We start from the raw sequence: 11,900 nt of genomic DNA on the forward strand, positions 1-11,900 counted from the left end.
GATACAGGTTTTTTTTTCACACTTTCTCCCAGTTGTGACATGTACTGGTGATCATCACCTTGCGGTCCTGTTTCCTCAATGTTGGTACGAGCTCCCCATTGACATCAGGTCAGCAGAATCCCTCAATGCTTCCTTCGCAGACTGAAAACTCACCTGCTCAGACTGAACCTTACTCCTTGAATTAAAAAAAAAGAAGAAAAATAATCTAAAGCACTTGAAGCTGCCTGTTTAATAAAAGTTTATGTTTCTTGATTCTTTAACTTTTGAGGTAATATTTTCATGGTTGAATGGACTTATTGTAAGTCGCTTTAGATAAAAGAGTCAGCAAAATTAATGTAATGTAAAGCAATGTATTAAAAAAAAATCTGACTGTTGATTCAATTAGTTCAATTAGTTAACTTAGTTTGTTCTTAAAGTAAAGAACTATAACTGTTTCTCAACTGAGCAAAATTGCATTCCTGATTTAAACAGCACAAGAAAATATTTTTTTAACAGGTTTTGAATTCAAATTAATTTACTTAAGAGATCCCAGGATTATCCACAATACCCAAATGGCAAATGTTTGATCTTTGCTTCACAAACCCCAGCGTTTGTCAATGGGACAGCATCCCATGAAATGACAGAAACTAGAGAGGCAATGTCTGGTAGTCGACCTATAGCTTTCAAAGACATAACCATAACCTAGTAGAGTGCATTAAATCATCTTAAGCATGCAGCGTTGTGATGACTGTCTCTCGATGTATCACTAGGAGGGTTGAGAAACCATGGCACTGCTACAATTGATATCGGTGCATTCGAGCAAGTGTGCTCCTACAAATACTTATCTTGGATAACAAACTTAAATGGTCTGAACATGTGGAGTTTCATTGTGGTAAGCTGGCTCAGAGAACTCATTTCCTCAGGAGGTTGAGGCTGTTCAGAGTAAATAAAAACAGTATGTTGTTATTTTACCACGCCGTTTTTTGAAAGTATTACTAGATATACAGCATAGCAGCATGGTTTGGCACCTTAAGTGTCCAGTTAAAAAACAAAATTGCGACCCTGGTGAAAACTGCAATGAAAATCATAGGGTCAAAACAACTCTTTTTTGGGTGTGGCTACTTTAGAGGTTTCTATAAGAACTTTGCAAGTGTAGCTGCACCACTCAATAGTTTAGTTAGCCCGGCTGCTAAGTTTCTGTGGACTAATGTGCCAACAGTCCTTTGATTCTACCAGGGCTCTTCGGTGCAGTCAGGCCAGTAACCAGGATTTTAGCTTTTTTCTCTCCAAATATGCGCATTTTAAGACGTTTGGAGAGCAACTATTGAATAACAATAGCTTAACAACCATGTCAGTGGCAGTAGCATAAATGACAAATGATAGTGAGGACAATTATGCAGAGAACAGTGGAGATTTTGAGAGACTATGGGGGTCAGACCCCACTAGGGCGGTCCGGTGGCATGCTCCACTGAAAGAAAATTTTGGACATTTTAAATTTAAATCCATCAATCTGGTGAACTTTGAATTCATGAGGCTAGACCTTTATGTTCTTGTAAACAACTGTGAGCTGTAGACTTACAACCTATTATGTGTTGTATGGACACTGACCCCCGCCCACATATTACTACAAAGGGAAAGTATCTTCTTTTGAAAAAATCATTCTTTGCATAAAATGAATAACAACACAGAACAATTAACTCAAATTAACAATTAATTAAAATTAACATTAATATTGATCTTCATACCTGCAGGAATTTTGAAGAAAAGTAGCAATTTGTAAAAATTATGAACAGATTATTTCCTGAAGATATTGCAATATATCAGGGGATTTTTCCTAATATTTTTAAAGACCATTATTCTTTCTGGATTAGGATTTTCATTTCATTTCCACTATCATACAAATGTTTTGTGTTCTTCAAAGAAATTAAATTCTCAGACATATATATATATATATATGTCTGAGAATAAAATTTTATATATATATAGCTCTGGAATAAATTAAGAGACCACTGCAAAATTATCAGTCTCTCTGATGTCACTATTTATAGGAATGTGTTTGAGTAAAAGGAACAGTTTTGTCATATTGTCAGTATTGTCATTTAGAGCATTTATTTGCATAAATGACAAATGGTCAAAATAACAAAAGTTATTTCAGACCTTAAATAATGCAAAGAAAACAAGTTTATATTCATTTATAAACAACACAATACTATTTTTTTTAACTTAGGAGGAGTTCAAAAATCAATATTTGGTCAAATAATCCTGATTGTCAATCACAGCTTTCATGTGTCTTGCCATGCTCCCACCAGTCTCTCACATTGCTGTTGGGTGACTTGTGCCACTCCTGGCGCAAAAATTCAAGCAGCTCAGCTTTGTTTGATGGCTTGTGACCATCCATCTTCCTCTTGTTGTCCCAAATGTCTGCTGCTTGACCTTGTTCTTATGAACCGCCGTCTTAGAAATTTTAAGGATGGAAGCCACCTGATGCTTACTGTATCTCTCTGCCAGTAAAGCCAGAATTGAACCCTTTTTTCTTTACTGAAAACTTTTCTTTTCAACTCTTGTAGCATGGTCAACAGTTATTTTTTGATTCCAATTACTTTTGAGGTATTACTAGCACTGTTTTTGCCATCCAGCTGGTCCTATTGCAAGAGAATAGTGATGACCACAGCAGTGGTTTTTATACTTTTCCTTGTTGAATAAGATTTGGTTCAGGTGTTTACATTACATGTCACTAACTGTTTGTGTTTTATCTCTCTCCTAGTGTATCGCTGATCCCAGAGCTGCAGGACCCAACCCGTCATTATTTTTATTTTATTACTAATAATAGCAACCACATCATTGTATTTATAAGTGTCAGTATTAATTTTGTCCTAGAGCTCACAGCAAATAGGAGGAAAATCTGCGTGAAATCAGAGCTTGGGAATCTGCGATCAAAGTGACCTGCTGGCATCTGCCAGATATCTCGCAGGCTAAATATCTGGACAAGTCGGGGAACCCATCTCCTGCAGTGTGAGCTGTGATGTAACAGGCAGTGAGTGCAGGCAGGAATCCTGTAATTTGTTTTGTTTTATTTTGGTTGATGGGTAAGCAAGTTTCATTAAAAGTAAGATATTTTATTTGTTGTTTTGGCCATGCTCAGCCTTGTTGAAAATAAATGATCTTATACTTTGGACTGCATTTTCGGTCTTCATAATCATATCTTGGAGTTGCGAAGAAGTTGCGGCAAACTTTTATGTTGAGCTCAAGTTATACCTACTTTGCCCCTTTCATCTAAATCTTTGTCAGTAAATGATCATCACAGTGATTTTTTTCAATGATTGAAACCTGGCTGCAGCCAGAAGAACATAGTTTAAATGAATCAACACCTACCACTTACAGTAATAATCATTTGAAGCCAAGCCATCAACCTGTCTTTTAGATCCTATTCCATCAAGGCTGTTTAAGGATGTATTTCCTCTAATTAACTGTTCCATACTAAATCAGATCAACCTATCTCTATTAACAGGCTCTGTACCAAAGGCCTTTAAAGGTGGCAGTAGTTAAACCTCTACTTAAAAAGCCAACTCTAGACCCAGATATCTTAGCTAACTATAGACCCATATCAAACCTCCCCTTCATCTCTAAAATCCTTGAAAAATCTATCGCTAACCAGTTATGTGACTATTTACACAGGAATAATTTGCTTGAAGACTTTCAGTCAGGGTTTAGAAAAAACATCATAGAACAGGAACAGCACTGATGAAGGTTACCAACGACCTTCTCATGGCCTCAGACAGTGGATATGTATCTATTCTCGTCCTGTTGGATCTTAGTGCTGCATTTGACACCATTCATTTCAATTCAATTCAATTTTATTTGTATAGCGCCATATAACAACATACATTGTCTCAAGGTACTTTACATAGTGAGGTCAATATTACAATATTACAGGGAAAACCCAACAAATCCCACAATGAGCAAAGCACTTGGTGACAGTGGAGAGAAAAAACTCCCTTTTAACAGGAAGAAATCTCTGACAGAACCAGACTCAATTGTGGGCGGTCATCTGTTTCGACCGGTTGGGGTGAGGAGAGAAATGAGGAAGAGAGGAGAGGTGGGCAGAAAGAGGGTGGGAGGAGAGACAGTAGGAGAGGAGAGACAGAGGACAGTTGTAAAACCGCCGCTTTAGTCTCTACCAGACTGATACTTATAATTAAAAAATACAATTATGTTGTTGTTATTATTAGTGATGGTATTATAATTATTATTAGTATTATTATTCATAATAGTAATAATAGTAATAATAATAATAATAATAATAATAATGACGGGTTTGGATCCTGCAGCTCTGGGGTCAGAGATCTACTAGGAGAGAGAAAAAACAGAGTTAGTGACATGTAATGTAGATACATGGTCCATTGATCACAACATTCTGTTAGAGAGACTAGAACACATTGGGATTAAAGGAACAGCACTAGAATGGTCTTACTTATCAGAAAGATTTCAGTTTTTTAACCTCAACAACAAATCTTCCATTCATACAAAAGTTTGTTATGGAGTTCCACAAGGTTTTGTGCTGGGACCGATACTGTTCACTTTATATATACTTCCTTTAGACAATGGTAACAAAGGCTCGCGTTACGTTATAAGTAGCAGTTTTATGTGTTGTGAAAGGATAATTGTATACTATGCATATTTTCACATATAGGTTAATTTATTGATTGTTGAGGTATTGCAGTGCACAGTCGGATGTGTCATGGCAAGGACATCCGGCCATTTCACTGCAGTGTTCTCCTGTGAACAAAACATTAAGATGTATTTGTGACTCAACAGTAACTTTGGGGTTGGGTAGTAGGTGTATGGAAAGGATTAACTTAAGTGCGGTGCAGAATAACATAACAGTAAATTGGAAAGAAAATTAAATGACATGCAAAGTTGCCTCTGCCTTCTTCTGTTCTCCCAGGGTGTTTGGGCAAGAGAGTTCCCCGGGGGCACGCGCACCTATTTATAGTTTCGGGTGGGTGATTACATGTGGGAAGCAGGTAGTGGGCAGTTTGGAACTACTGTTAAAATGTATCTATTCATGTAATACATTTATGGGTATTTATTACATGTATTTTTGTGGTGAGCATATATTTATTAAGAGTGTATATTATGGGTGAATGGTTTATGGAAATATTTAAATTTTTTTATATTCTTTGTATATTATGGCCCCTTTGGAAATAGTATGGTCCAGCCAATCAGAATGCTGACTCGCCTTTATAAATCGACCAGTGTTTATATGAGCAGGAATTGCTAATTGTTGCTGGAAGGTGATGGACAAACCTTGCACGGTGTTAAAAATAAATATTACATGTTGAAATGCCACCTGGACCTTTTGATTCTCCTCATTTGCCTCCATGGCTGCTCGGGCATTTGTAACAGCAATATATATTTTTTTTTTTAAACACAGAATACATTTCCATTGTTATGCAGATGGTACCCAGCTGTATTTATCTATCAAATAAACTTATAAAAACTTCAAGATTGTCTAAAAGACATAAAGGATGACCTATAATTTCTTATTTCTAAATTCAGACAAAACTGAGATCATTGTAGTCAGCCTCAGGAAAATTATCTGAGCATATGGTCACCTTGGATGGCATTACTTTAGCCTCCAGCTCTACTGTGAGGAACCTTGGAGTTATCTTTGACCAGGACATGTCCTTTGACTCACACATAAAACAAGTCTCTAGGACAGACAGCCTTCTTTCACCTGCGCAATATCAAGAACATTAGAAACATCGTATCCCAAAAGGATGCTGAAAAACTAGTCCATGCATTTGTCACTTCTAGACTGGACTTCTGTAATTCATTACCGTAACGATGCCCCAATAAGTCTGTGAAAAGCTTCCAGTTAATCCAAAATAATGCAGCACGAGTTCTGACAGGAACTACAAAAAGAGACCATATTCCTACAGTGTTAGCATCTCTGCATTGGCTTCCTGTAAAATTCAGAATAGAATTCAAAATACTGCTCCCAACCTACAAAGCCCTTAAAAATCAATCTCCATCATATCTTACAGAGCTCATAGTTCCATATTATCCCAATAGATCACTTCGCTCTGTAAATGCAGGACTACTTGTGGTGCCCAGAGTCTGTAAAAGTAGAATGGGAGGCAGAGCCTTCAGCCACCAGGCTCCTCTCCTCTGGAACCAGCTCCCAGTTTGTGTCAGGGAGGCAGATTCCCTCTCCACATTTAAAGTTAAACTTAAAACCTTCCACTTTGTTAAAGATTATAGTTAGAACTGCTCAGGTGTTTACTAAAACATTTCTTTGTCATGCTGCTAGGGTTAGACTGCTGCGGGAACTCATGAGCACCCCCCCCCCCCCTCTCTCTTTCTCTGCCCCCATGTATTTACATTACATGTAACTAACTCTGTTTATTATTATTAATGACATCAATGCATTTATATGTCAGTATTATTTCCGTAATTATAAGTATCAGTCTGGTAGAGATTAAAGCGGTGGTTGTACAACTGTCCGCTCTCTCTCTTCTCTCCTACTGTCTCTCCTCCCACCCTCTTTCTGCCCACCTCTCCTCTCTGCCCCATTTCTCTCCTCACCCCTGGTTCTGTCAGATATTTCTTCCTGTTAAAAAGTTTTTTGGCACTATACAAATAAAATTTAATTGAATTGAATCTGTCCAGAATGCACACTTCCCCTCTGTCAGCTAGCATTGACTCCAGCCCCCATACTTAGCGTTATAGATAATAAATGGATGTTTTGGGTATTTTATACCTTTATTGACAGGGACAGTGAAAGTAGACAGGAAATATGTGGCGTTATACAAATAAAATTGTATTTAATTGGAAAGATGGTGTGAAGTAAATGGTATGGCTAGCTAGGAATAAAACCAGTGTCTCACTGCTCAAGGAAAATATGAACAACTTATGTTTCCTAACTATTCAGCTATCAGGTCATGCCAAAGTTTGGAAATTTTAAATGTCCATTTTTAGTTGACATAAGGACAAAGTTTCAGTGAAGCATAGAAGGAACAATACTCAAATATAAAACAAAACAGAACTGAAGTGTAGATAAATAGTCACTTACCATCGGCTTCAGCACTGCTGGTAATTATCATGGTCACTCCAATTACCACGGGTTAAGCATTTATCATTCTTGAGTCATTTTTGATTTGATGACCAAATAATCTTTAGGATGAAATACCCAAAGAGGATTTATTATATGATTTTTTTAAACATGCTAATCTCTGAGGGCTAATTAGTGACAATCCCAAACAATGCTAATGGATTTGATAATTAAAAAAAAAGCTCTAACAGGGCCCAGCTAGCACTGTTGGGAGTAAATGTCTCCAAAGTAGCCACACCAGCATTCGCTCAGCTATGTGACAGGGTCAAATCTGTTATTTTGGAAGTTGAGAATAGTTCTCACGGTGAACTGCTCCCAATCTGATTGCATATCAGACAGAGAAATGTCAGGACCTGCACTGTGACATTTAAATCCCCCATTGTAGACCTTGTCTAATTGAGTCTCCTTTATTATAATGATGGAGTGTGGACCGACCAATGCAAAAGAACATCAGAGATGAAAGGTGTAGTTTAATGCCAGCAAAATATATTTACATTCCAATTGTCTTCTTTTCTCCAAAGGGGAAGCGATGAATCCGACTATCTCTTAGTCTCTGTTGACATTTTAAGCTTGATAAATAATGAGCACAGAGCAATGAACAGTATTTGCAACAAGATAAAGTAGATCTGGTCAAATCAGCATTTGCCGGGATATCAGGTTATATAAGTAATGTCAGCTGTAACGGTAACACTGCTTGCTTATATCCTGTGTTACACAAACAGAGGATACAAATAGAAGATAATGTGGCGCTGACATTATACTAATGATTATTTTTTCACATTAACCTGCTCTCGTCTACATTTCTGAGGAATGCTTTTGAATATGTGAATGAAAAACATGATATGTTTGTAATCAAACACTAAAAGATCTTCAATATGAAGTTCACAAGTTCAGGCTCACTTGAGATGACGCACTGAATGGTCTGGGCTTTGTCATGTTAGAGGCAGATTTGCCCTTCACTTACATTCATATTACATTTGTCTCACTGTAATTGGAGGAAGAATAAAAAATCCTTTAAATTCGGCTCCTACCTAATTCTACTGGGATGTATTTGATGTCCGATTAAAAATGCATGTTACTCATATGTTCCTTGGCCTTTGTCCTTAGCCATGGGAAACAGCGGACACTAACGACAACTAAGGACGACGCTGACGCTGCCTGAGGTGGATATCTATATTTGACAGGAATTATCACTGGCTTTTTGCAGTGTCTGCATCCTCCACATGAGACTAAAATGATGGGCTGACGGAGGGAAATTGGGTCCCAAAAGAAAAGTGAAAAAGACTGACAAACATTTCTCCAAGAAAAAAATCACTGAAACAATACAATTCTTCACCTGAAAAATAATGAGAATGTTTTTTTAGTAATTGTTTTTGTTTGTAGGAATCTTTGAAGCAACTGCACAGACAGCTGACTGGTGGTCGGCAGCAAAACATTTTTTATACATGCATTGGTTCTGTTCATAAAATGTCTAGCTTAAGGTGGAAAGTCTCTGAAGTGCATTTTGAGGTACTTAATATGAATTTAAAATTGTGTAAAAAGGTGCATTGTTTAAAAATGTTCTGCTCATGTAGGGAGAAGAAGTTCACAGTGAAGACAGAACCACTTCAGAAACGACAGCAAAGCAATTCAGCTAAATTTGCAGTAGCTCTGATTCATGCTTTCCCCCCGGTGGTAGTATTTATAGTAAATTGATTTGTCCCTAGTTGCCACACACGTTGTGCTTTGATATTGTTAATAGTACCATTTGGCACCATTTGTCTGAGCAATATAGTTGATCAGTTCTGGCTACCAAATAAATAAAATATTAATATTAAATATTAACTTAATATCAAAGTTACCTCATTTGCAATATACTAACCATCAATTTGGACTTCTGATTCATAGTTAAATAAATAATTACAACCAAAATCACCATATTGGTAGTTAGCAAAGGTTGAAGGATTTGGAGTTCTACCGGTCAGCTGTTGGCAATACTCACTCCTATGCAATTTAAATAGTCCAGACTGTATATTTAATAACATTTATTTAAAAGTTGTTGAAGAAGTTGAAACAACAACATCTAATGTTACATTAACCTATGAACAAATATAACAAGTGAAAACATTGAATCATATCAGTACACTCCCAAAGTCTGATGCTTAGCCGTGTTGCGTTAGACTATACAATTCTACAGGCCCGGGTTACTTCACCAGATGCAGCTGTGCTGTGGCTTTTCAATGTCCTTTGTCTCCTTAGAGCAGAGTTAGATGCTCGACACTAACTCTGCTTGGTGGCTCCTTTTGCTTCATCAGCTTGCAAAACTTTGTGTCGTAACCATTGATGTAAAACCAGACTTAACAGCCTTGGTTGGTCCTTTGGCAGCCTCTCGCATCACTGCCTTTTGGAAGTTGTAGCAGTCTGCTTCAGGCAGGCTTGCAAGAAGTTTAGGATCTTCAGAGAGCCCCAGTAGAGGGGAAGCAGAGGCTGAAAGAATATTGGCCCGCTGAGCAGCTGGGTTCTGGGACACTGACCAATGGCAGCTTGAGCTTGGAGATTTCACACACAAGGTGTGATAGGTGAAGGACTATAGGAATCTGAGTTTTCTTATGCCTCGGGCACACTACACGATTTCAAAGTCATTAGATCGCTGCACCGTTCATACTACACAATGTGCTGTCTTGTTCACACACTACACGATCCTTCACCAAGAGAAATGTCTCCAAAGCATGTTTTTAAACAAAAACACACGCGAGAAGTGACACAGGAAAATATGATGAAACTGTCCAATATAGTGCAGGATACTCTTGGAAGTAGTTTGAGCGGACGCACTCTGTGTTGTGCGGATGGAGAGAAATATCTCGACGCATTTATATGTGGTTCTGCAATAAATCCAGCTCCCAGTTATGTTTATCATCTGTTGCAGTGTAAATTGCAAAACATTACAGAAAAAAGCCCCGCATATAGTATGCGCAATGATTTTTTTCAGAAACACGGAAAAGGCAGAGAATATGGGTGAAGTGTGTCGTTGTGTTGTTGTGCTACGGTTCCTCCCCAGGGTTTCCAGGTTGACCCACTCATTGCCTGTCACATCACAGCTCACACTGCAGGTGATGGGTTCCCCGACTTGTCCAGATATTTAGCATGCTACATACCTCAAAAACTACGGCGAGGCCTCTGTGAGTCACTTTGATCTCGCTCAAACATAGCGGCCGTGTGCCGATTTGCAAGCCCCAATTTCTTGCTGATTTTCCTCAGATTTGTTGCAACTCCAGGATTTGTCGGTGAGCTAAAAAATTGGTCTTAAAATCTTGTAGTGTGCAGTCGGCATTAGTCTTTTCCTCTGTCTTTGGAACAAATGACCACATGGTCAAATCCTCTATTTAGTGAGGCACAACAAATGTTCATTAAGCAACGGAAAATGGCAGAAAAAGCTTTTTTTCCCCATACTCAAATTCTGGTAAGGAAATGAATATTACACAGTGAATATGTTGAGAATTACAAACACATTTGAAATAAGTTTTTATCTGAACTTAATCCATTGGATCCAACAACATTTGGAAGGAGAAGAGGTGTATGGTTAATTCATTTATGTTCATGTATGCAGGGAGCCAACAGGAAGTCTTGATGTGGTTGCTCTCAACTGGCATGGGTGGAGAAGGACTCTGTGTGCATGTGGGCTTCCTCTTTGGGCCCAGAAACATGGAAATATGAGGAATACCTTTTGGTATATGCACCCAGAGAAACTTTAATTTGACTAAATGAGGTTCCAACTTTGAATCCAGTGTTTTACTGACAAAACAACCATAATCAAGCATTAAAATCGTTTAAAAATACTTATTCAACATGCAACCTTTTTTACTTGGAAAGTGACCATGGTTTATGTGCATTAATATACACTCCAAGGAATCCTAATGTAAACAATGACAGGCAAGAGAAGCAAATATGTTACTTGATGTGTTCCAGTCCAAATTTGTTTACATTGTGTTAAGGACTTGAGTTGGCTAAAAGTAAAGACACCTATAGTAAGACAGACATATCTCCTTTTTTCCTATTTAATGTCAGCAATGTTTCATCCTCTGAGAGTGAGAACTGACAGGATTTCTCAAACGAGTCATTCAAGAAATGAGCAGAATCCTTTCTGTTCTCGGGGGAAATATGGTTTTGAGTTGAATGTATGGTATCCATCATGATGATGAAATGCATAATTAATTCTCATCATTCCTATAATCCTTCTCCAGACTTGACTGCAAAGATGAAAATGTCAAGCCGGGCCTATGTCAGCTAGTTGGCTGATATCTATTGTAATCTTCTCACGCAGCGGCAAAGAAATGCAGATGATAAATGGGCAAGGTTACAAAGTATTTACACAAATTAGTTGAAAAACAATCGATCCGGTGCTTCACATTGTCATACCCTAAGGGATGTGGTTCCACTGGAAGAATGCAAAATCCCTTTGGCCTGGGTTCATTTGAGACTCAGATTGTGTCCGATTGATCAATGAGAACAACTGCTGAGCCATCAATCTAACAGGAGTGGAATAGGTAATAGGTAAAAGGGAACATTAACATGTATAAGCCGCTGTGTCCTGAAAATGTCCTCTACCTTGAGTTTGTGGTAAAGCAGCCATCTCTGGGGACATGAACAAAAGTGTTAAGTGCAAGACCTGTGACAGGAACGTGTTATATAACGGCAAAAGGGACGATGTCAACATCTCAACTCTTTTTGTGATCTCATCTCTGATATGGCAGAGGCTCCCTGTCTGCTGCTACTCCTGCACTGTTTCTCTTGTTTTTCTTTTTTTTTTAAACACAGGCTAGTGTTGATA

The sequence above is a fragment of the Scophthalmus maximus genome, chromosome 16, assembly GCF_022379125.1.
Source record: "Scophthalmus maximus strain ysfricsl-2021 chromosome 16, ASM2237912v1, whole genome shotgun sequence".
Classification (NCBI taxonomy): Eukaryota; Metazoa; Chordata; class Actinopteri; order Pleuronectiformes; family Scophthalmidae; genus Scophthalmus; species Scophthalmus maximus.